Source organism: Pan troglodytes, chromosome 5 (genome assembly GCF_028858775.2).
Source record: "Pan troglodytes isolate AG18354 chromosome 5, NHGRI_mPanTro3-v2.0_pri, whole genome shotgun sequence".
Taxonomy (NCBI): domain Eukaryota; kingdom Metazoa; phylum Chordata; class Mammalia; order Primates; family Hominidae; genus Pan; species Pan troglodytes.
The window spans coordinates 137,922,747-137,944,688 of record NC_072403.2 but is presented as its reverse complement, the minus strand read 5'-3'; the positions used below and the strand labels follow the sequence as shown (position 1 = coordinate 137,944,688).

Genomic DNA, 21,942 nt, shown 5'->3' with positions numbered 1-21,942 from the left:
AGAATTTATGTTAAAACCCCACCCCCCAATGGGATGGTTTCAGAGGTGGGGCTTTTGAGAGTTAAATGAGGTCATGAGGGTGGGGCCCCCATGATAGGATTAGCGTCCCTGTGAGAAGAGAAACAGGTTAGAGCTCCCTCTCCCATCTTCCCTCTCGACATACATACATGCACCAAGAAAGGCCATATGAGGACATAACAAAGAGTGCCCTTCCCAAGAACTCAGCCATGCTGGCATCCTGATCTTGGACGTCCAGCTTCTAGAACAGTAAGGAATGGGTATTTGTTGTTGATGTCACTTGGTCCATAGTATTCTGTTATGGCAGCCCAAACTGAGTGACAGTCCATGTAAGGCCACACCCAAAGGGCCTGGACTTGTGATTCACTCACAGCCAGGCCCAGACAGGATGAGTTCTGACCCCACAGGATCCAGCCACACCCTGGCCTGGAGGCAGAGGTCAGCTTTGGTCCTGGCGCTCAAAGTGAGTTTCTTCTAGAGGGTTTCCTTGCTCCCCTACTTTCACAATCCAGCCTTGATCATTGCTCCCTCCAACCGTCAAAAAAAGGAAAGGGTCTGAACCCTAGTGCCTTTCCCTAAGAAGCCTATGCTCCCATGCAAATGTAAATAGCTATGCAGGCACCGAGGATATTCTCAACTTTGTCTAGCAGCATTTGAGCTCCGGTTTTCTATAGTCTGAGCATCTGTCTCAGCAACTGTCCTTTTATGATCATGATAAATTCACGATAGGTACTATTATTTTCATTGTACATGTGAAGGACAACTTCAGTCTACAGTCATACCACCCTGAACGCTCCCAATCTCGTCTGAAGGACAACATCAGAGAAACAAAGCAACTTGCCCAAGACTATACAGCTAAAGAATAGTAATAATATAATTTCTGTTATTATCTATTGAGTACTTGCTATGTATCAGGCACTGTTTTAAATACTTTGCAAGTATTCATTTTATAATTCTTCCCACAATCCTAGGAGATAAGTACTTCTATTATTCCCATTTCACAATTAAGAAAATTGAGGCACAGAGAAACTGTCATTTTCTCAAGATCGTAATAATTAATGAATGAAGGAGTCAAGAAATGAACCAAGGTTGCTTAACCACAAACTTTAGCCAGCAGTTCCCCAGAATTAAAGTGTAGGTTATAAGGTTTTGAAGTTTGAAATCTCCAGATGTACCAAATGCAGGTCACTACCAGTGAGTGAAACACGAAGAGGGTATCCTCCATGCTGCCTGAAGGCATGGCTCTCTGTGGTTGCCTCTCAGCCCGCAGGACTCAGCTCGCACTCCAGCCCTGCCTCGTCATCGTGGCAGGAGTTCTCCAGCAGTGGACATGTGATAGAAGAACAAGATTATTTGACCAATTATCTCCTCTCCTTTACACTACTCTAGCTAACATATTCCCTTTTTAGTAGGTAGACTTGTTGAACTATGTACCTAACAATAAAAGAAAAAGTTTCATATTCAGTTCTCTGGTTTTTTAGCTCTCATTTTCACAGGCAAATGGTTCACGTTTTGTGAGTGAGATATTATCCGGTGGCTCCATACACTTCTGCTGATAAGGACTCAGCTGTGAATGGAAATGCTCCTAGACTCAAAGCAGGATCACCAACGCTGCCTGGGGGATCAGCTCACACATCTAAAGTAAAAGCAGTTTCTGTTCTAGTATTAAGTAATTACAGCTAATTATACTTTTTAATGATCCTTGCTCCACACCAGAAGGTTCTAACTAAACAAACATAAAACAAGGCTGCTAAACAAATGATTAAGATGTGGAACATAAGACAAAAACCACCTCTGGGTGGAACAAATTATCACGGATTTTTAAAGTAAACATTGACCTTAGGATAAATCTGCAGCCTAAGAGCTGTCTCCTTCCTTTTCAATGAATCTGGGCCTAACTTACATGATTTTTTTTGGCCTACAGAAACCCTGTGTCTGACCTGGTATTTGCACTGTATGGTTTGGGCGTTTTTATCTTGCCATAAATTGTCATGGTTATTAAATACAGTTTCAAAATTGTCTCTAATCTTTCGTGGTGACTTTTTTTTTTTATCTTGGAGGCAAATTAATTTTTTCCTGTGAGACTGTCTTTCCAGTTCAGAATGCAAGTCAGTCAGGAAATGTGATCTAATAGCTCCTGCCTCACTTACCCTTACACAGCCTCAATCCAGGAGCCCAAGGCTCTTGGCTACCCCAGCAGCTGTGTATTACATTTATTTGAATCCTATTTTGAGAATAGAAGGTACTAATCCTTCTGGAGCTGTTTACAAGTGCTTAAAGGGGTCCACAGAGCTGTGGTTTAATCCAGGGTATCAGTCAGCTCACAGGCAGATTTTCAGAGACACATGGGCTGCCCTCAGACACATCAGAGGTCAAGGGTCCCAAATTGTTGCATGTGCGCTTTCTCCCTCCACCCCATGCCCACCTTTGCTCATGAGTCAGAACCAACACTCAGAGCTCACCCCCATCTTCTCCCTCCCTCCCCCAGTGCTCACGAGCCCACCATTCTCCTAACTTCTCCTCACCAAAGGTTGCCAACCTCTAGCTCCTTCTAATCCACTGACTGAAGGAACCCTGCAATGGCAGCTTCAGAAATGTAAGATGCCAAATCATATTGTAGGACACAGCCACATCAGTGACATGGCCTTGCTCCTTCTGTGGTCCTTCCTCGGCCCACTTCCCTGTTTTGATCCAACATCCCATGCCTCACTCTTGCTCCTAGATCTCCGACCCCAGTCCCACTCTGATGACACATTCAAGCTTCAGACCCAGAAGGCTCGGATCCTCCCAGATTTCTACCCTGGGCTGTAAAAGCTTTTGCTCACTGATTGTTTATTTTTCCATGGCTCAGAGTGATTTACAAAGTCATTAGGAATGACAACTTCTGTCTAGAGACCCTTGCCTCTCAAAGCATGGCCCATGAATCAGCAGCAGCTGGCTTCACCTCCAAGCATGACGGAAACAGAGAATCTCAGGCTTCACCTCAGACCCATCTGTAATTTCACAAGATCCCCAGGGGATTCGTTTGCACATTAACATTTGAGAAGCTCTGGTCTAGAAAGCAGAAATGTCTGTTGTAACACAAAGTTTAATTTATCCTTTTAGAAAAAAATCTCCAACTGTAAGATCTCTTCACAAAATCAAACAGAACTGTTACAGAAACATTTTCTTAATTTAAGTTCCATTGAATTTGGTTAATTAAAAATAAAACCTAGTAAGACTTTTCCCACATTCTTAGGGAAATTTAGTTTTTCTATACTACTCTGCATGGTACAACATGGTATAGTCTGGATATCTAAACTTTAACATATCTTCTCATATTAATTGATGCACAAAGCCCACTGAGTCCTTATTTTGAACCAAAAATAGCCTTTTCCTTTTTTCATGTTATAAAAGCAAAATGTATCTGATAGAAAAATCATAAAATACATATCACTAGAATGAAATAAACAAGTTAATAAAATAAAATAAAGCAAAACTACTCAGAGATAACTATATGACATTGGAATACTTTCACTTATATGTAACATTATTATAAATAACGGATTATAAAATGTGATCACATGATATATACCCTTTATTATTTATCTATTATGAAACATGTCCAATAAATATTAATTTATGATATTGTTTAATGGCTGAAGAGTACTGATGATACAGGATATTAAATCAGCCAGTGTTTCACCAGAATCCATTACCATCCTTTTCCAAAGGCATTTTGAAAATAGGATAGGAGCTATATGTTAGTTGTTCTTGAGGCTTGATTCAATTTATTTTTTATAAGGCAGTATTATTTATTCATTTAGCAAATTTATATCAGCTTCAGTCCTTTACATTCACTAATAAAAAATAAAGAAACACATTTACAGGAAAGATGTGTGAATTTTTATGCCGCTCTATGAATAATAAAACTAAAAACCTGTCAACTAAGTAATATCTTTTGACAGTCATTAAGTGGATTAGCCTGTATTAACATTGCTATTTTCCATATGATAGATTGATAAGTTATTCATTCATGTGTTCTATTTGATTTGGGGCCAATTTTCAACTCACTTGGATGTTCTAAGAGCACCTGAAGACCTAAGTCCTAGGTTTAAAAGCTAAAATAAAACCACACCAAAGTTAAGTTTGAAGTTGCCACGAAAGTAGGCTACCTATATCCTGATGATTATTAATCAATATTAGTCTTTTCACAGATATATACATATTACAATAAAGTACCTCAAGGCAAGGGAGAAAACCTGTAAATAAAATTGGAACAATCACAAAGTGTAAAGTTGTAGTGATTCAAAAGTGTCCTCCCTCTATGCCTTAAGAACAAAACTGGTATTTTTCCACAACATGAACTATATTTCGATTCCTTTGCTCAGCTACGATTCTTTGGTTTGAATCAACAGAAAGAGATCCTGGTTGCCTTAGGCAAATAAAAATGAAAAATATTGGCCAGGCATGGTGGCTCACACCTGTAATCGCAGCACTTTGGGCTGCCAAGGTGGACGGATCTCTTGAGGCCAGGAGTTAGAGACAAGCCTAACATAGTAAAACCTCAACTCTATCAAAAAAAAATAGAAAATACAAAAATTAGCCAAGCATGGCAGCGTGCACCTGTAGTCCCAGCTATTCAAGAGGCTGAGGTGGGATCCATTGAGCCAAGGAAGTGGAGGTTGCAGTGAGCTGTGATGATGCCACTGCCCTCCAGCCTGGGTGAGAGAAGGAGATCCTGTCTCAAAACTGAAAAAGACTGGATATAGGCTAGCATAAAGGAAAAGCTGAAGAGCCAGGTCTTGGGCAGGATGGTGATCCAGAAGCTCTGGGATTGAGGCAGGAAATGGTCCTTTCAGCTAGCATGCTAGAGCAAATGAGCTTCATCAGAGGGTGTCCAGTTAACCTCACTTTGGAGGGGCCATCGGAGGAGAGAGGACTATATGAGACAGCTCCACCAGCCTGCTGGCTTCTGACGAGGAAGGTGCCATTACCAAATGAAGGAGAAATAGGCACCTGGGCAGATGACAGCAACAGTCAGTATTTTCTAATGTCAGATTGAACTGTTTACAGGTATTAATAGCTAAAAAAAAAAAAAAAAAATTGACTGATCCTTAATTCATTCTGAAAACTGTCATGCAAGTATAAAGTAAGGAAGCCTGTGAATTTAAAACAGCAATTTACTGAGGCAAGACAAATGATTTCAGAGAAAGCAGGCCATTTTACTTTAAATAAACAAATAATTCACCTAAATAACAAAAGTTTAAGAACTATATTAATGACTTTAGCTATCTTTCTTCTCTGCCAGCAGACAACAGCTGTAGCATGTGTGGTATCTTGTTTTGAGTTGGGAACCATATTTCCCAGATTGTAACATCCATAGAAATCACCCGGGCATCTTGTTAAAATAAAGATTCTGCTTTGGCAGGTCTGATGTGGGGCCTGAGATCCTGCATTCCTAAAAAGCTCTGGGGCTTCAGATGTGCTGATCCATAGCCAACACTTTGAATAGCCAAGTACAGGAGGACTGAGACTCTGCCCCCGTGGGGATCTGTGATTCTCCCCTTCTGTTATGCGGGCCCTCTTTTAGCCACTGTATTCTCACCAGCACTTCCAGTTCCTAGACACCACTTGCCTTTTGGCAACTCTTAGAAAGATTTGATGGGGAAGGAAGTTGAAACTGCCCACTCCAATAAGTTTTGTGTATTTCACTCATGCCAGTGATCCCATATCCCTGAGCACAGAAACTACATAAACAATGCATTTGTTCTCTGATCTAAAAGCAAACAACAAGTAGTCTATGTTGTGTTCTCAAAATGCTGCAAGACTCAGAAATCTAATATAGTGACTTACTCCTAGCCCTTCAAATGGGGCATTGTTCTGTCATCAGGGTTGGGGGATTCATTTCTCAATCAAAAGAAAAAAGAAGAAACTTTGAAACTCAGCTATTGTGTGCCTTCTGGACAGAGCCCAGGCCTTGTCCTCACCTCCAGCAGTGACTAGCCACATCCTGTGAGCAGGGCCAACCCAGACTCTCTGGGTGCTGTGACGCCCTTTGATCTGCGTTGTGTCACATACGCACTGAGTGATGGAGCCATTCGTGAATGGACTATTCTCTCTGGAGAGAGGGCAGAGTCAACAGGGCTCTTAGACTACACTTGGTCTGAGTTGCCTGAAGGAGAGGTGGGGGTACTGCAAGGCCCCTCTGGCCTTTCACTTCTCTGGTGGACAGCTTGAGCCAGAGAGCCCGTGATAAGATAAAATTTAAAAAGAAACAGCGGATGTCAGATTCTGAGGCGAAACATTATTTTTAGAGACTGTAATAGAGCAGCTATCACTTACGAGAAAACATTCCTCAATGTTGACATTTGAGTTCTTGACCTAAAATTCTGAATTGAAAAAGTCTAATAAAAATCCTGCAACCAGGTCCACCGCATGAAGAAAGGAAGAATAAAACAGAACCTGCTCATGAAGAGGAAAAGTTCCTGTGCTTTTCAGGTAAATCCATGGGGTTTATATACTCTTTCTCTGGTTCTTGATGGTTCTTGACAGTTCATGTTCACTAGAATGCTGGAGCATAGCAGACTAGTGACAACATCATGGTCTGCAGAAACAGTTCTTGCCCACGTTTCCATTGACCATGATTTTTATCCTTCTTTTCCTCCAGATAAATTTTCTGAGTATTTCCTCAGAGCTGTTTTTGGACGTGGTGACATGCAGTTCCATGCCAATGAAAGCCTCAGGGTTTTGTGAAGGAGGATTTAATTTCATTCAACCAGACACTATGATTAGACATTGAGATGAATGGGCCAGGGTCTTCATCCTAGAGAAACGTACTTACTGTCTAGAGGAGATGAAAGCCAATTGCTATTGATAGTAGAGTAAAACGGTCAGAAGCACGGATCTCATCAGTCAGATATAGGTTCAAATCCCACCTCCATATTACTCACTATTAAACACCTCAAGTTGCTTAAGCTTTGTGAATTTCCATTTCTTCATCTACAAAATTGATATAATAATTCCTAGGACATAAAATGGTTATGAAGATTAAAGGTCACATAAAATGCACTTATCACAATGTCAGATACTTAGCATATACTAATAATGATTAACATAAGTACTGCAACTAAGTGAATCTCTCACTCCCAGCCTCTGCCTTCCATGAACTGCTTTTCTTGCTGGTCATGCTTTTGTTCTGTTTATAAAAGCTGCCACAGATACTCCTTTTAGCCAAATAATGCCCAGTCCAAAGTATATCAGGAGAGTAAGGAGGATCACCCTGAAGAGTGTGATTTGCTCTTGGCATGCACCAACTCTGGGATCTTTCAGGGTCCAGAATCTTAGAGAGAATAGAAACTCAGAAATCTAGTAACTAACTCAGTTTATAGTAAAGCTGTTATTTGTTCCAACTCCTGGGCATTGACAGGGAGACTAAGTGTCCCAATAAAGAGTAGAGGTAGGCTGGGTGCAGTGGCTCATGCCTGTTAACCTAGCACTTTGGGAGGCCAAGGCAGAAAGATCACTTGAGGCCAGGATTCTGAGACCAGCCTGGGTAACATTGCAAGAACCTGTCTCTACAAAAAAAAAAAAAAAAAAAAAAAAAAAAAGATAAGTAGAGAGAGAGAGAGAGAAGAGGTGCAAGGAGCCAATTCATTCTTCGATTCAGTCTCCAGGGGAATACAAGAGAATAATCTCAAAACCCAAGGCAAGCTCCTAGGCCTCTCTGAGGTATAGAAGTACAGTAACAAAATCCAGCCAGCTCAGTCATCTCCGTGGGCCCTATCCTTTTGAAATACCACTGGGGATGTATATGTCCAGGAATTTATCCATTTCTTCAAGATTTTCCAGTTTATTTGCATAGAGATGCTTACAGTATTCTCAGATGGTAGTTTGTATTTCTGTGGGATCAGTTGAGATATCCTCTTTATCATTTTTTATTGTGTCTATTTGATTCTTCTCTCTTTTCTTCTTATTAGTCTGGCTAGCGGTCTATTTATTTTGTTAATGTTTTCAAAAAACCAGCTCCTGGATTCATTGATTTTTTGATGGGTTTTTGGTGTCCCTATCTCCTTCAGTTCTTACACTGTTGGTAGGAGTGTAAATTAGTTCAATCATCGTGGAAGACAGTGTGGCGATTCCTCAAGGATCTAGAACTAGAAATACCATTTGACCCAGCCATCCCATTACTGGGTATATACCTAAAGGATTATAAATCATTCTACTATAAAGACACATGCACATGTATGTTTATTGCAGCACTGTTCACAATAGCAAAGACTTGGAACCAACCCAAATGCCTATCAATGATAGACTGGATAAAGAAAATATGGCACATATACACCATGGAATACTATGCAGCCATAAAAAAGGAGGAGTTCATGTCCTTTGCAGGGACATGGATGAAGCTGGAAATCATCATTCTCAGCAAACTAACACAGGAACAGAAAACCAAACACCGCATGTTCTCACTCATAAGTGGGAGTTGAACAATGAGAACACATGGACACAGGGAGGGGAACATCACACACTGGGGCCCGTCGGGAGGTGGGGGGCTAGGAGTGGGATAGCATTAGGAGAAGTACCTAATGTAGTGTCGGGCTGATGGGTGCAGCAAACCACCATGGCATGGGTATACCTATGTAACAATGCTGCACATTCTGCACATGTATCCCAGAACTTATATAATTGAAAAAAAAGAAAAAGAAAAAGAAAAAAAGAAATACCACTGGGGAGATGGAGCTGTCTAGCTAAGCCTTCCAATCCTTGCCAGCCCTTTAGCAAAGCTGCTCTAATAGAAAGACTCTGAAGACAAAGGCAATGAAGAGGTAATCTCTTAGGCCATTAGGTCTTGACCTAGGTTCCTTGAGCCCCAGTGCTGTCAAAATGCTAAAACCAACTCACACGCAGACGCCGGGTTTGACAGACTGAAGGCAGTGGTGTAGATGACACATTTTCTGTGTTTTCCTGAAGACTAATTACCGCCTAGGCAGAAGCATTTTAACTATTTTAATGGTTGCCAAACATATTACAAAGCTTCTGGTCTCAGTGAATTTCAAGCAACTTATTTAACCAAGCCTGTTTGGTTCATTGGACAGAATGATTTCTCCTCAAATTACAGAATTATAGTGTTCAGAGCTCTGATTTACATTCAACACTGACCAAAAAGCCACTAATCCCTTCCAATCAATAGGGTACTTGAAGTTTCTCTAGACATCCCCTAATAGGGCAGCTAATACAATCAGTGCCTCCAGCCAAATATCCCACCATAATTCATCGACATTGATTCTTCAAAAAGTACTGACTTTTCCCTAATACAGAGATAAGTAGCTTCAAAGATAACCTAAGACATCAGAACTCAATTCAATTCCTGGCATCAGAAAATCAAGACAACCATAGACACCATCAGATTACTTCTTGCCATGGAGGACTAGGTGAGAGGAAAGAGGAAGAGAGGAGAGCCGCAAAGGCTTGTCAACCTTGAACTCTCTCCCAGAAATCCTGCAGCTTTGCTCAGGCTGCTTTGTAAAAGAAAGATAATGCTCAAGACAAGTTTATTATTTACTGGGCCTCTGCAAATAAATAATTGTCACTTTAAAAAGGAAGAAACATACAAAAGGCATAGGCTTAGGGTTCCTTTGATAAAATTGCACCAGAGTTCACTGAACAGAAGGACATTAATCCCTTCCATAATTACTGCACCAAGAAAGCCTCAGTGGGCCCAACCCAGAGCTCCTATCTCAATAGACACAGCTTTGGGGCCAGGTGGAGGCACACAGAAGTGAAAGCCACGTTATCACCGTTCTTTGCTTCCTATCTTCTGTGGATAAAGAAGGGCTCCAGCCCCTAGCTATCAGGCCAGTTCCCCTTCACACATGCACATTTAACTGCACATCAGAGTCTGCATTCCTTCCCAAGCAAAACTTCCTCTGAAGTAAATGGCAAGCTCTGCCTCAAGGCGGATGGTGACATCAGTCCTGAAGTAATAGCCTTACAGAGTCTGTATTTTCTCCCAACTCTCACGCCTGGCCTAAGTCTTTACTTGATGGGAAACCACTCTACAAACAAGAAAGGAGTTGAGTAGCCCAGGAAATAAGCTTCAGCTGACCCCAAAGGTGGCCAATCAGGAGGCTGCAAAGGAGGTCACATTCTTTGCTTAGGTATGCACCTAAGAGAGGCCACCGCTTCTGGCTAGGTGATGGCAGAATTCAAGAGAAGATCTGAAAACTGGCAGAAAATAAATCTACCTTTTATCCTTCCCTATTGGCCCAATAACCTCCCCACATCTCAGCAGTGGAAGCTTTGAAATCAAATAAAAGGACTTCTTGGGCAACATCTTGAACAATTTGACTCCTTACCATGACTCAACTCCTCACCTAATGGATTTAGTTTTAGGCTCTGTGTTTTCTCTTCCTTAGTCTTTATAACCCTTATAAACTTTTCCAAATGCATTCATACAAATCATCCCAACAGTTCTCATTCCAAGAGAGATAGCTAAGGAAAGGTTATTATCTTATGTTAACAGTGCGAAATAAGACAAAGATGAATTCAGAGCTGTCCTGGGAGGACTGGGAAGGGACGTCTTACTCCTGGTTCTTTGCTTTTGCCATTGTTTCACATGGGTGCTTCAATGATGGCTTCACATTGGGACTCTCTTGTATTGTTTGACATTGAGCTAAGCCATCTGTGACAGTGCTTGTCTCAAGGCAGGGAGCTGGGTGTCTGAGAGACCCACGAGAAGGAGAAAAAGAAAGAGGGAAACTTTTCATTGGGTATACGCTTTTGAACTGTTTTGAATTTCAAACCACGTAAATTTATTGCTTATTCAAAAAATTTAAATAAAAAGCTTTTAAAAATGGACTGTAGAACTTTATAGAACACTGAGGAAGCATGAAAAAGATGGCTGTAGAACTTTATGGGAGGAAACATAAACAAAGAAACGGGCTTAGTCATACAAAGAAATCGTATATACTAAAGGGAAAAAACGTCAATTCCTTTATGATCAGATGTTGCACCCCATAAAACCTCTCTGCCCTTCCCAATCTCACCCAGTACCTCATCCAGAGAACAGTGTATTGAAAGTGGTATAGTCTTGTTTTTTATTTTTTATTTTTAAGTGCCAGAGTTTGGGACTCAGAATAAATGAGTTCTTAACAATTTAGCAAAAATGAGTTTAACCAAGAACTGTGTACAACTGTTCAACATAAGACATGTATCTCTTATTCATCTGATGTTCATAGTGGTTGCTGGCTGGCATATGCCAGGCATGCACTAAATAGTGAAGGAGAAGCAGGCAGGGAGTGTTAGAGAAAACCAGGCGGGCCACAGGCAAGGGCTAGAGGATTCCATGCTGTCCTTCCTCTCATCCTCATTAGTAATGGGTTTTTAAAAGGTCGTAAAGGACAGGCACAGTGGCTCATGCCTGTAATCATAGCACTTTGGGAGGCTGAGGCAAGGGGATCAGTTCAGCCCAAGAGTTCAAGACCAGCCTGGACAACATGGAGAAACCCTGTCTCTACAAAACATATAAAAATTAGATGAGTGAAGTGGCATGTACCTGTAGTCCCAGCTTCTCAGGAGGCTGAGGCGGGAGGATTGCTTAAACCCAGGAGGTTGTGGCTGCAGTGAGCTAAGATTGCACCACTACACTACAACCTGGGCTATAGAGCCAGACCCTGTCTCAAAAAACAACAAAAATGTTCGTCAGCATATGGTGACTCAAAAAGCCTGGTTGCTCTTGGTAAGCATCTTCAAGGAAAGATGGGAAAGAGAAGTATCGGGAGTTCTGAGCTGTTTTCTTTCAGGGAGCACCCTGTGTCTCAGAAGACAGCAGAGTGGGCTCCAAGGTGAAGTTCTGAAATAGGCAACAGTGCTTGAATCACAAACTATTTTTTATTTATGACAGATTCCTTGAGGTTGATCAGTAAAATATCCTTTATGTATATCACCAGATTTTAAAATCATGACACTTCAACAGCTCATTTGTCTTGGAGTGGAGAAGCAGCTCCCTGAAACAGTGTTTGTATTTTGCCTTGGAGATAAGGACAAACATGAGCTGGCAACCCACAATCTTTATTTTCATCAGCTTGCTCTTCTGCAGGCCTACACCGTCAGCACTGTGTGAAGAGCGAAATCAATAAAAATCATCTCCCTCGGTGCAGGAGGCCAACATGTGACTGTTTCTTGGCTCTGGAGCAAGTATCTGTCAGTCAGGGTCAGGAAGGTTTCTGCTGTACTTATCTGGGAAATCTCTTACCACAGTGTAACTGGGCACCTAGGGGGGCTCTATAGATGGGGAAATGGAAGCTTTGTGGTGTCAATGCCTTAATTCAAGCAGCCTCAGCTATGCCATTCACCCAACTTAGAAGACAGCATTAACTGAGACCTAGAACCAAGGCAGAAACAGACCCTGGAGCAAAGGCAAAGCCACAGACTCCCTCTTTACAGGCACCCTTTGTCAAGGAACTCAAGCACTTCAGCCAAGGACACCATTTTGAAAGAAATTAAAACTTCCCAAAGAGCCTTGGCATTACCAAAGGGGAGAGGAGGTCACAGGGAGTGGGCTTCTCCCAGAATTAAGTGCAGATTCTGCAGCAGGGCGTATGAGTCCTTTAGGATCTGGCTCTCATGACCTGTCCAGCTTCATTTCTCCTCTTTGGCTAATACATTTAGCTCCTGGCACACCAACTAGTTGAACTGTTAACCAAATATGCTTTTCCAGTGCTATTCTCTCTGCCTGGAATCCCCCTTCCCGCCCTCATCCCCTGACATGATCAAGCAACTTCCACTTCTTTAGGGGTTAACTTAGACGTCATCTCTCAGACTTCTTCCTTGACCCAGTCCTCTCTCACGTGTTTTTAAATGTAGGTTTTATTATTATTCAGGTATGGTGAGACCAACAGATCAGAAGACAATTTTAATTGAAAAGACAGTTTGTTCCTCGAAGTTCTCAAGAGGAGAGGACACACCACGCCATGCAGGGCCATGTGGGGAAGGACCAGGGTAGTTCAGGAGGCAGAGGGGAGGGGAAAATGTGGACAAGAGCCTTTATTGTGGTTTCCAGAGGAAGGAACAGGTAAGGCAGGATAAGCAGGCATAGGATTAGCTAGTTTGAATACTTTCAGCAGGCTCTGGGGTATAGGGGTTGTCCCTAAGTTACCTGGTACCTGGCCCAAAAGTGATTAGGTCTGAGAAATAGTGACCCAAAGCATAAAAGCTGTATAAAAGAGGAAATAGAGTGAGTGGACTCTGGACTGTTTAGTTTCTATAAAAGACACACTTGAAGGAAGGTGAAACCTTATCTCTAGGAATTGGCTGGTTCTGGTCTCTCCAGGGTCAGCAAAGCCCCAGATGTCAAAACATCAGAAACACATGGTTAATACACTACCACTGTTAGAAGTGGCTAGGTGCTCCTCTTAGACTCACCCTGGGCTTGCCCTGTGGAAAGACGGATCACACTATTTTAACTGACTACTTACCTCTTTGTTTCATACCACCGCCATCCTCCAGACCATGAGCTCATTGAGGATAGGACTATGTCTAATTCCTTGTTGAGAGGCAAAAAAAAAGGACATAGAGATGAACTTGATACACTTCAAGGTCTAGCCTTAGGTTCCAATGCATCAGGTGACATCCCCCGCCATAGGAGCAAGTCTTCTGGGCCATTTACCCCTAGCAGAAATGGGTCAGGTCTTCCCCAGAAACCTGATTCATCACACAGCACCAGTCCTGCCCTTCTTGTTTCCTTAGGAATCCACTTAGGATCATGAAAGAGCTTCTCTTTGGGTTCAGAAAGACAGACTGGAGGCAAAAACATGGTTCTCCTGTTTTCAGGTTCTTGATCTATTTCTCCAAAACTAAGAGAGAAAACAAGCTAACAAATGCAAGATCAAAAACTAGATCTTTGTTCATTTATTTTGGTCCAAAAGATAAGACTGTAGACTTAAATGTCATCAGACCTCATGACTTTCCTGGCAGCATTTCTGTGTGAAGCTTTTAACCAGTCAGTTTAATCCAAATTAGTAGGAGCTTCAGAAAAGGCTTTTGGCCGGTCCACAGGTGGAAAGACATTGTCATGAGCTCTGCCAAATGCATAAGGATATATAAAAAGGGGGGCAGAGGGAAATTGGGATTTTTTTTTGGCCAAGCATTTTTTAATAAATTAAAAAACAAATGAAACCCCAGATTTAATTAAAATTTTCCCCATATTCTGGCCTACTCTGTAATTTTTATGTTGCTGCCTGAAAGGTATTATGTAGTTACTTCATAAGAGAGAGGAAGGGGAAGTATTTTTAATTTTAAAGGATGAGAGGAAAGGAAAACCCTTTGGGTTTTTCTTTTTCTGCGTCTGGAGCCCAAACAGCGGCAGCCTGTGTATTTCTTTAGCAGGTTTTTCTTAGAGACAACTAACAACAGCTTATCAATTTCTTTACGTCCTAACTCTACAATGTAGCTCACTAACTTATACGGCAAATAGAGCACGTCCACCCATCCAGTTTGGGCAGAAGCACATCACCCAAAGCCAGTGTTGTTCTCGCAGCTTCAAGTGGCACAGTGGAGAAATTTTATCTCATTAAGTAATTCTAGTATAAATTTCTTGTAATAAACTTGGAATGGCCTGATCCAGTCTCAAGAGTATTGGGTCATGTCAATTCTCTTTGCCAAATATATATATCATGCTGGGGGAAAATGGCACAGAAGGAATCTTGGAGCTGTACAATGTGTCTTGACTCAGTGGTTTTTTGTTTGTTTTGTTTTGTTCTTTGTCCCATACAGGGATCTTCCACTTCTTGTGTAAGTAATCATTGCCTGGCTTTGCTCTTGGATACTCAAAAGCCTGCTATGCAGTTCTTCATGCTTGTACCATAGGCTCCTCTTGTTCAGGATGTCCAAACCTAAACTCATCCTTTTCCCATTATCATCTATTCCAGTTTGTACCCACTCAGTGCCCTAGCTGGAATCTCAGATATCATCCCTGACTCCTCATCTGGTTCCCAACTACCAGGACCTGCCTGCTCACTCACCTTCTAAATATTTCTCCATTGAATCCCTATTACCACTGTTCTCTAACCTGGATGACTGCATCAATCTTCTGATCAGCATTCCAGCTTCTATTCATATCTCCCTCCAGGACAAACCACTATCATCAGAGTGATGGCCTGACCAAGTCTGATAATATGGCTTCCCTAGTGAAAATCCAGGGTAGGGGGAGTGGGTTAGTATGCCCAAGGTAATCAAGCAGAAATGCAAACCCCTTCCTGCCTTACTCTCTGACTTTATATTGTTGATCCCCAGTTCACACTTCAGTGACCATGAACTGCATGCAGTTTCCCTACATACCATGCTCTCTATTCCTTTGCTATGTCCTCTGCCTCACACATCATTACCTCCTCCCGGATCTTTCCCCAGCTTAACCTGGCTAACTACTACCTACCCTTCCAAACTCACTTCAGGGATGGTGCTGTAGGGATGTCCCTGTGTAATTATTCATTAAACTGTACTTATGCTTTATGCACTCTTTGGTATAAATAATATATCTCACAATAAAGTTATTAAACCCAATATAAAAACTTCAAAAGGCAATTCAGGAAACACCTCCTCTTGGAACCATCTCCCACGCCCCCAGCCCCAGGGCAGGCTGGATTCCTTGCCTGCATGTTCCCATAGGGCCCCCTATATCTCACTGCACTTGATGCCTTGCTAGGATTATTTATCTCTACAACTACTGAAGGTTCCAAGCTTCTTCCAGGTAGGGATTATCATTTCTAATCTTTGACCCTGTAGTGCCTAGCATACCAATGAGGACAAAATATTTGTTGAATGAATGAATAGATGAGTAAAATGTCTTCCATCTGTCTCTATTGTCTATTCCCACTGTTGGTTCAGATTCTCACATGGACTATTTATTTACCTCCTGGCCTGTCTCAAGCACATCCTACACTCCATTGCCAAAATCACTTTTTTTTTTTTTTCAGACCACATCTCACTGTGTCGCCCACACTGGAGTGCAGTGGCATAATCACAGTTTACTGTAACCTTGAACTCCTGGGCTCAAGTGATCTTCCCACCTCAGCCTCCTGAGTAGCTAGCACTACAGGCATGTGCCACTACACCTGGCCCATTTTATTTTTGTAATTACAGGGCCTCACTATGTTGCCCAGGCTGGTCTCGTAATCCTGGCCCCAAGTGATTCTCCGGCCTCAGCCTCTCAAAGCTCTGAGAATACAGGCGTGAGCCACTGCAACTGACACCCCAAATCACCTTTCTGAAATCAGTCCCTATTCTCAAATCTTTAGTCCCAGGACAACTTTCTATTGTCTATTTTTTTTTTTTTTTTTGAGATGAAGTCTTGCTCTGTTGTCCAGGCTGGAGTGCAGTGGCACAATCTTGGCTCACTGCAACCTCTGCCTCCCAGACTCAAGCGATTCTCCTGCCTCAGCCTCCCAAGCAGCTGGGATTACAGGCGTGTGCCACCACGCCCAGCTAATTTTTGTATTTTTTAGTAGAGATGGTGTTTCACCATGTTGGCCAGGCTAGTCCCGAACTCCTGGCCTCAACTGATGTGCTCACCTCCACCTCCCAAAGTGCTGGGATTACAGGCATGAGCCACCATGCCCAGTCCAATACAAATTCTTTAGACTGACATTCAAGGTCTTTCGCAACATGACCCCAGCCTACCTTTTTCAAAGTCCTCTCCCACCATCATACACATGAACTCTTCCCTCTAGTTAGTCTAGTTAGTACCTATCATCTTCTGAACTTGACTCACACATTCTCACATCTGAACTTTCCTCACACTATTCACATAACACCCCCAATCTGAAATGTGCTTCTTTCCTCTCTCCACTTAACTGAATTTTTAAAAAATTTGTAATGTTCTGGCTTAAGCACCACATCTTCTGTGAAATCTTTATTAAATATTCTACTCTGAAGAAAATTCTCATCCTTCCAAACTCCATTGAGGCTTCTCCTGGGTACTTAATTCATTCTACTTTGTGTTAACTATCTTTTTATGTGTAGGTCTCATCACCCCAACCAGACTATAAATTCCTTTGTCATTATTTAAATCCATGCATGGAACTCCCATAGACATCAACCAATCACCAATAGATAAGCCTTAGAACATGTATTACAGGAAAAATAGAGTAACACATACAACTAATACAGAGGAACAACAATTGACATTAAAATAGAAAAAAAAATTAACACTCTTGGAATCTATAGAAAAATGTAAACAGAAAGAAAATTGAAGATAATACGTCAACTAGAATATTTATTTGCCTGCTTCAACATCAATAATAAAGCATACTAGGTAAAGTGGTCCTTTTCAACCGATTGTTACAACTCTCTCAGGTGCTGGTTTTGGAAAATCTTCTCGGCCTAAGACTCAAACTATTAATCACCAATTGCCTGAGTTAAAACCATCAATTAAAAGACTTATGCATCCCACAAAGAACAGAAGACTGCCCTGTTGAGAGGTAACTTTGGAGCAATGTGCTGAGTCTTTCTGTGAAGGTTTGGTAAAGGGCTGCCAGAGAAAATATAGAACAAATGTAGAGCAAATTTCAAAGCTCACAGATTCCAGATGCCTGTGGATGGCAGGAAGTATGGAAAGTCAGTCAAATGTCTTGACTGTAGCCCATGATTGAGTGGCTTTAGCAATAAAAGGTGTATCATTGTCATACCAAATGGTCCAGAAAGCCAAACACATGACACAGATTAGTTTCAAGGGCCAAAGTGGTGTGGCTGGAGTCAAATGATTGCACTGGAACAGCAACCCTGTAACCTGAGAAAGTGTCAATAGTATTCATGAACAACCAATAGCTCTAAAGAGGGGTGGAGGAAGGTCTGAGGTAATCAATCTGCCAGGAGTAGTGGAGACAACACCCCATGCAGTGTGTTCGTCCTTACCAAGAGGCAACAAGGTCGACTTTTGGCAGGAGTCACAAGTCTAGCACCAAATGGTAGCCTTTGCATCAGACAAATCAAGTACTTTACTTGTGTCCTGTCTATAACAGCGGATGTGTTGCCATGTCCAGTACAATAATGGATCCAGGCAGCAATGATGGCAATCTGGGTGGTGCTAGCTAACCGAGTGATTCTAGCTGGTCTCATCAGAGAATGAGACTTTAAAATGGATGTCAATATGAGTGACCCCGACAGTTCTATCAGCCGCCACAATTTGTTTCCACTGTTTGAAGCCCCTAAGGAAGGATGTCTTCAATCTGCAAATCTCTAGTTTTCCAAGTGGTGGATCAAACCATAGGTCTTTAGCAACAACCTAACAGTCAGTAAAAACATAACAAGGCTCCTCAAGGAGGGTATTGGTCAGAGCTTTCAGAATGGCCTTGAATTCTACTTAATGACCAGACCAACTACATCCATTTTCAGTTCTGCTTACCTGGCACTGAGGTTGAACAGCCATTGCAGTCCATTGAAACGGCACTGGTTTTCAGCTTAGCCAATCTATCAGTGAAAGAAGCAACAGGCATTTTGAGGAATCTCCTAAATGCCACCTAAATGTATTTTTAAAGCCCCTATATGTAACCTTTATGAAACAAGGGTGCTGAGCCAGGGGCTTTGTTTCAGGCAGCAGAATGGATGATAAAGTTTTCCCCCAAAGGATTAGCTGCCACTTTTTCATGTAAATCCAAGATGTCATTGAGGGTAGGTCTGTTGCATTAATGATTATTACATATAATGATTTTATATGACAAGCAAGGCTAGTTGGGCCCTTTCCACTTTAGTAGTCATGAGGTCTGTTTGATCTACTCCAAAAAGGGAACAGCAGGCTAGCTGGCTTAAGTGTTCAGTTTTGACAGAAGCCCAGTAGTGAAACAGGAGAGTTGCTCGACTCCTTCGTGGAACTTGTGACAGGGGTGTGCTCAAACCCCTTACGGGAAGGGGAGCATGCAGACAGGCAGATGCAGGAGCTGGGCGAGCGCTTTTGGGCTCCAGCCCCATGGTAGCATCTAGGACTGTGTTACGATTAATGGTCTTTTAGCAGTTGCCGTCTGTGGACAGCTAAGTGTTAAACCAGCTCGGTGGAGAGTCAGGGTGATAGCCTTTTACACCCTGCCCTCTTGATACCTGGGTCCTTGTCCAGCATGCAGGAAGAATCAGGTCACACACAAACTTGAAGGATGGTGAATACGGGGCTTTAACTGAGTGGCAGAGGTGGCTCTCAGCGGGATGGATGGGGAGCTGTAAAGGGGATGGAGTGGGAAGATGATCTTCCCCTGGAGTTCAGCCATCCTGCAACCAATCTCCTCTCCAACCATCTCCAGCCAAACTCCTCTTGATGTTCAGATGCTCCTTCTCTTCTCTCCTTCTCTGCCACTCTTCTGCTTGTGGAGCCTGGGGTTTAGGGTTTATATAGGTACAGGATAAGGGGGCATGGCAGGCCAAAAGGCAACATTTGGGCACAAAAACAGGAATGCCTGTTCCCAATTAGGGCCGTGGGTTTTCAGGCTTGAGGGTGGGGCCTTTGTCAGGGCGCTGCCCTCTTCTACCCAGTATTTCCCTGCCTCCTGTCCCTATCAGTAGTAGCTAATACTTAGTTGTTTTTCAGAAGCCGTGTATCTGGCCAGCCATGTCAAGGAGTCCAGGCATCCAAAACTCCAAGGGCACCTCTGGATGAAGGGTATCTCCTTTTACCAGAGTCTCCAATCAGCAAAGTAATCAGTTACAGGATATTCTATAGCTCAAAGGTATCATTAGGTTTCTGTAGCCTTAAAGATACTAGTACCTATCTAAATGGGGCTCTTTCTGGTTGGGCTCTAGCACTTATAGGGCAGAAAAGTTCAAGCATATAACATGTCATTTTCTGCTATATATTCAGATGCAAAAAGAACAGTGCATTAAATTGGTTCAACAGGTCATACCCACAAGTTGACCTGTGGTCATGTTAACTTTCCTTTCCTATTATGAACCTTGCCCAAACCCTATCAGTTGAAACCGAGTGGACCCTTCCCCCACAGGACTGTGTAAGATGGTGAACTGGGCACCTGTATTCAACACAGCCATACAAGTTTGTGCCCCTTTCTCCTATAAAGTCCCCCAGCATATTCAGATGGGTACATGTGGTGGCTGGTCCTCCTTTGAGATAAGGAGTCCTGGGCCCCATCCCTAATCATCTTTCTCCTTAAAGCCGCTGAGGTCAGGTTAAAGGTGGAGGGAGAAACAAGGGAACATGGGGTTGGAGTGGGAGGCTCCATGCCAGTATGCAAGGCTTTACATCTACTTTTAGTATTTAGTATAGCAGCTGCTTGGAGCTCAAATAAATGAAATTCCAATGATTTTGGTCCCCAAAACAAAGCAAAATCTGACACTGTTTTGGCATTGGGGACCCTTTGACTCAGCAACCATGGACACATGGTCTTCAGACTGAAGCCACTGGGTTTGTGTCCTTTGCCTGACTCTAGCTTGACTTACATTGACATTTTTCTTTTTTTAGGAGTTCATCTTAATTGACAGCATCTTCACCAGTACCAAGAAATATCTCTTAAGTTCTGGTCCGGTTTTAACATAAAAGGTAGAGCACTTTTCCAAGGTTGGGGGGCCAACTGCAAGAATTTATCTAGAATTCTCTGGGTCAGTTTCTCATTCTTCAGTAGGTCGCCTTCATCAGAACGGTAAACTCAATTCAGGGCAGTAAAAGACCAAATACTAGTTAATGCCTCTTCTATCCCTTCCCACAGGAGTTTGTCTCAGGGATATATCCCTGAGATGCCAATGCTCTCTGAAAGCAACCAAGACCCACTGGAAAAAAAAAATCCTTTATTATTTTCTCTGAATGGATATTAAGTCTGGCATGACAGACTGCCAGGAGGAGCTGAGCCATAAAATAGCCCACTTGTTGCCCATGTTCCTTAACAACCATGATGTGCCCTGCCACCATATGTCCCAAGCAAAACAGCCAAAGTTCTAATGATTCACCTATTGTCTAAGAAGGTACACCCTTCAGCCCACTCAGGATATATCTTAGTACTAATTGTTATAGTGGGGTGGACTTGAAGCTAACTGGCAAACTGGTGAGGAAACACCTCTCCAAACGCCCAGAAAAGGGTTAGCAAAAAACAAGGAACCATTTGGGTAACTATCACTGGACCTACTTTCTGATACTTGGCCTGCAACCACTGCCCCATTTGCTCCTCATTAACAGGCAATGAAGTTGAGGACCATGTATCATCAGGTTGATCATGAAATTTGGTCAACATGCTTGCTAACAATTACTAAGGACTTCCTATGAATCCTGTTAATGAGCCCCAAAGCCCTCCTCCTCTTCCAGAAAGCTATGTGTCTGTCAGCATCCCATCCTCATGATCAAAAACCATCAAGAACCATGAAGGGTCTGAGATTTTGCTCTATTGCAAGCGCCTGACATATTCATTGAAACTGGTAAAAGACATACTCCTAGGTCACATACAAAGAACTTTATTACTTATGGTACAGTAAGCAGGGCATGACAATCTGCAATTTTTTTTTTTTTTTTTTGAGATGGAGTCTCGCTCTGTCACCCAGGCTGGAGTGCAGTGGTGTAATCTCAGCTCACTGCAATCTCCACCTCCCAGGTTCAAGCAATTCTCATGTCTCAGCCTCCAGAGTAGCTGGGATTATAGGCGTGCACCATACCATGCCTGGGTAATTTTTGTATTTTTAGTAGAGATGGGGTTTCACCATGTTGGCCAGGCTGATCTCAAACTCCTGACCTCAGGTGATCCACCTGCCTCGGCCTCCCAAAGTGCTGGGATTACAGGCATGAGCCACTGTGCCTGGCCTGATAATCAGCATTTTAACAATCAGTTCTTCCTTATACCCAAGTCCCAGAAGAGTGACCAGATTAGGCCCAGATGGGTGCCTGCACTTACAGTAGGTTGTATTACAAAGAAGAAATATTAAGCTTAGGGAACCCAATCTTTTATAATGGTCAGTAAGCATGCCTTT

The 21,942-nt window shown here is 42.4% G+C and overlaps 1 protein-coding gene across 2 annotated transcripts in view; it reads right to left on the bottom strand.

The window, feature by feature from the left end:
- Positions 1-21,942, bottom strand: part of TRMT11 (tRNA methyltransferase 11 homolog) — a 92,230-nt gene that overhangs the window by 11,928 nt on the left and 58,360 nt on the right. Inside the window, exons 15-16 of one of the 2 annotated variants that reach the window (XR_010158187.1) lie at positions 18,398-18,462; positions 13,476-13,543 (exon numbers count right to left, since the gene is read on the bottom strand). The exons of the other annotated variant lie outside the window; for it this stretch is intronic. The gene's annotated coding sequence lies outside the window, so the exon portion shown is untranslated. The remainder of the gene's footprint in view (positions 1-13,475; positions 13,544-18,397; positions 18,463-21,942) is intronic. 2 annotated transcript variants of the gene reach the window in all.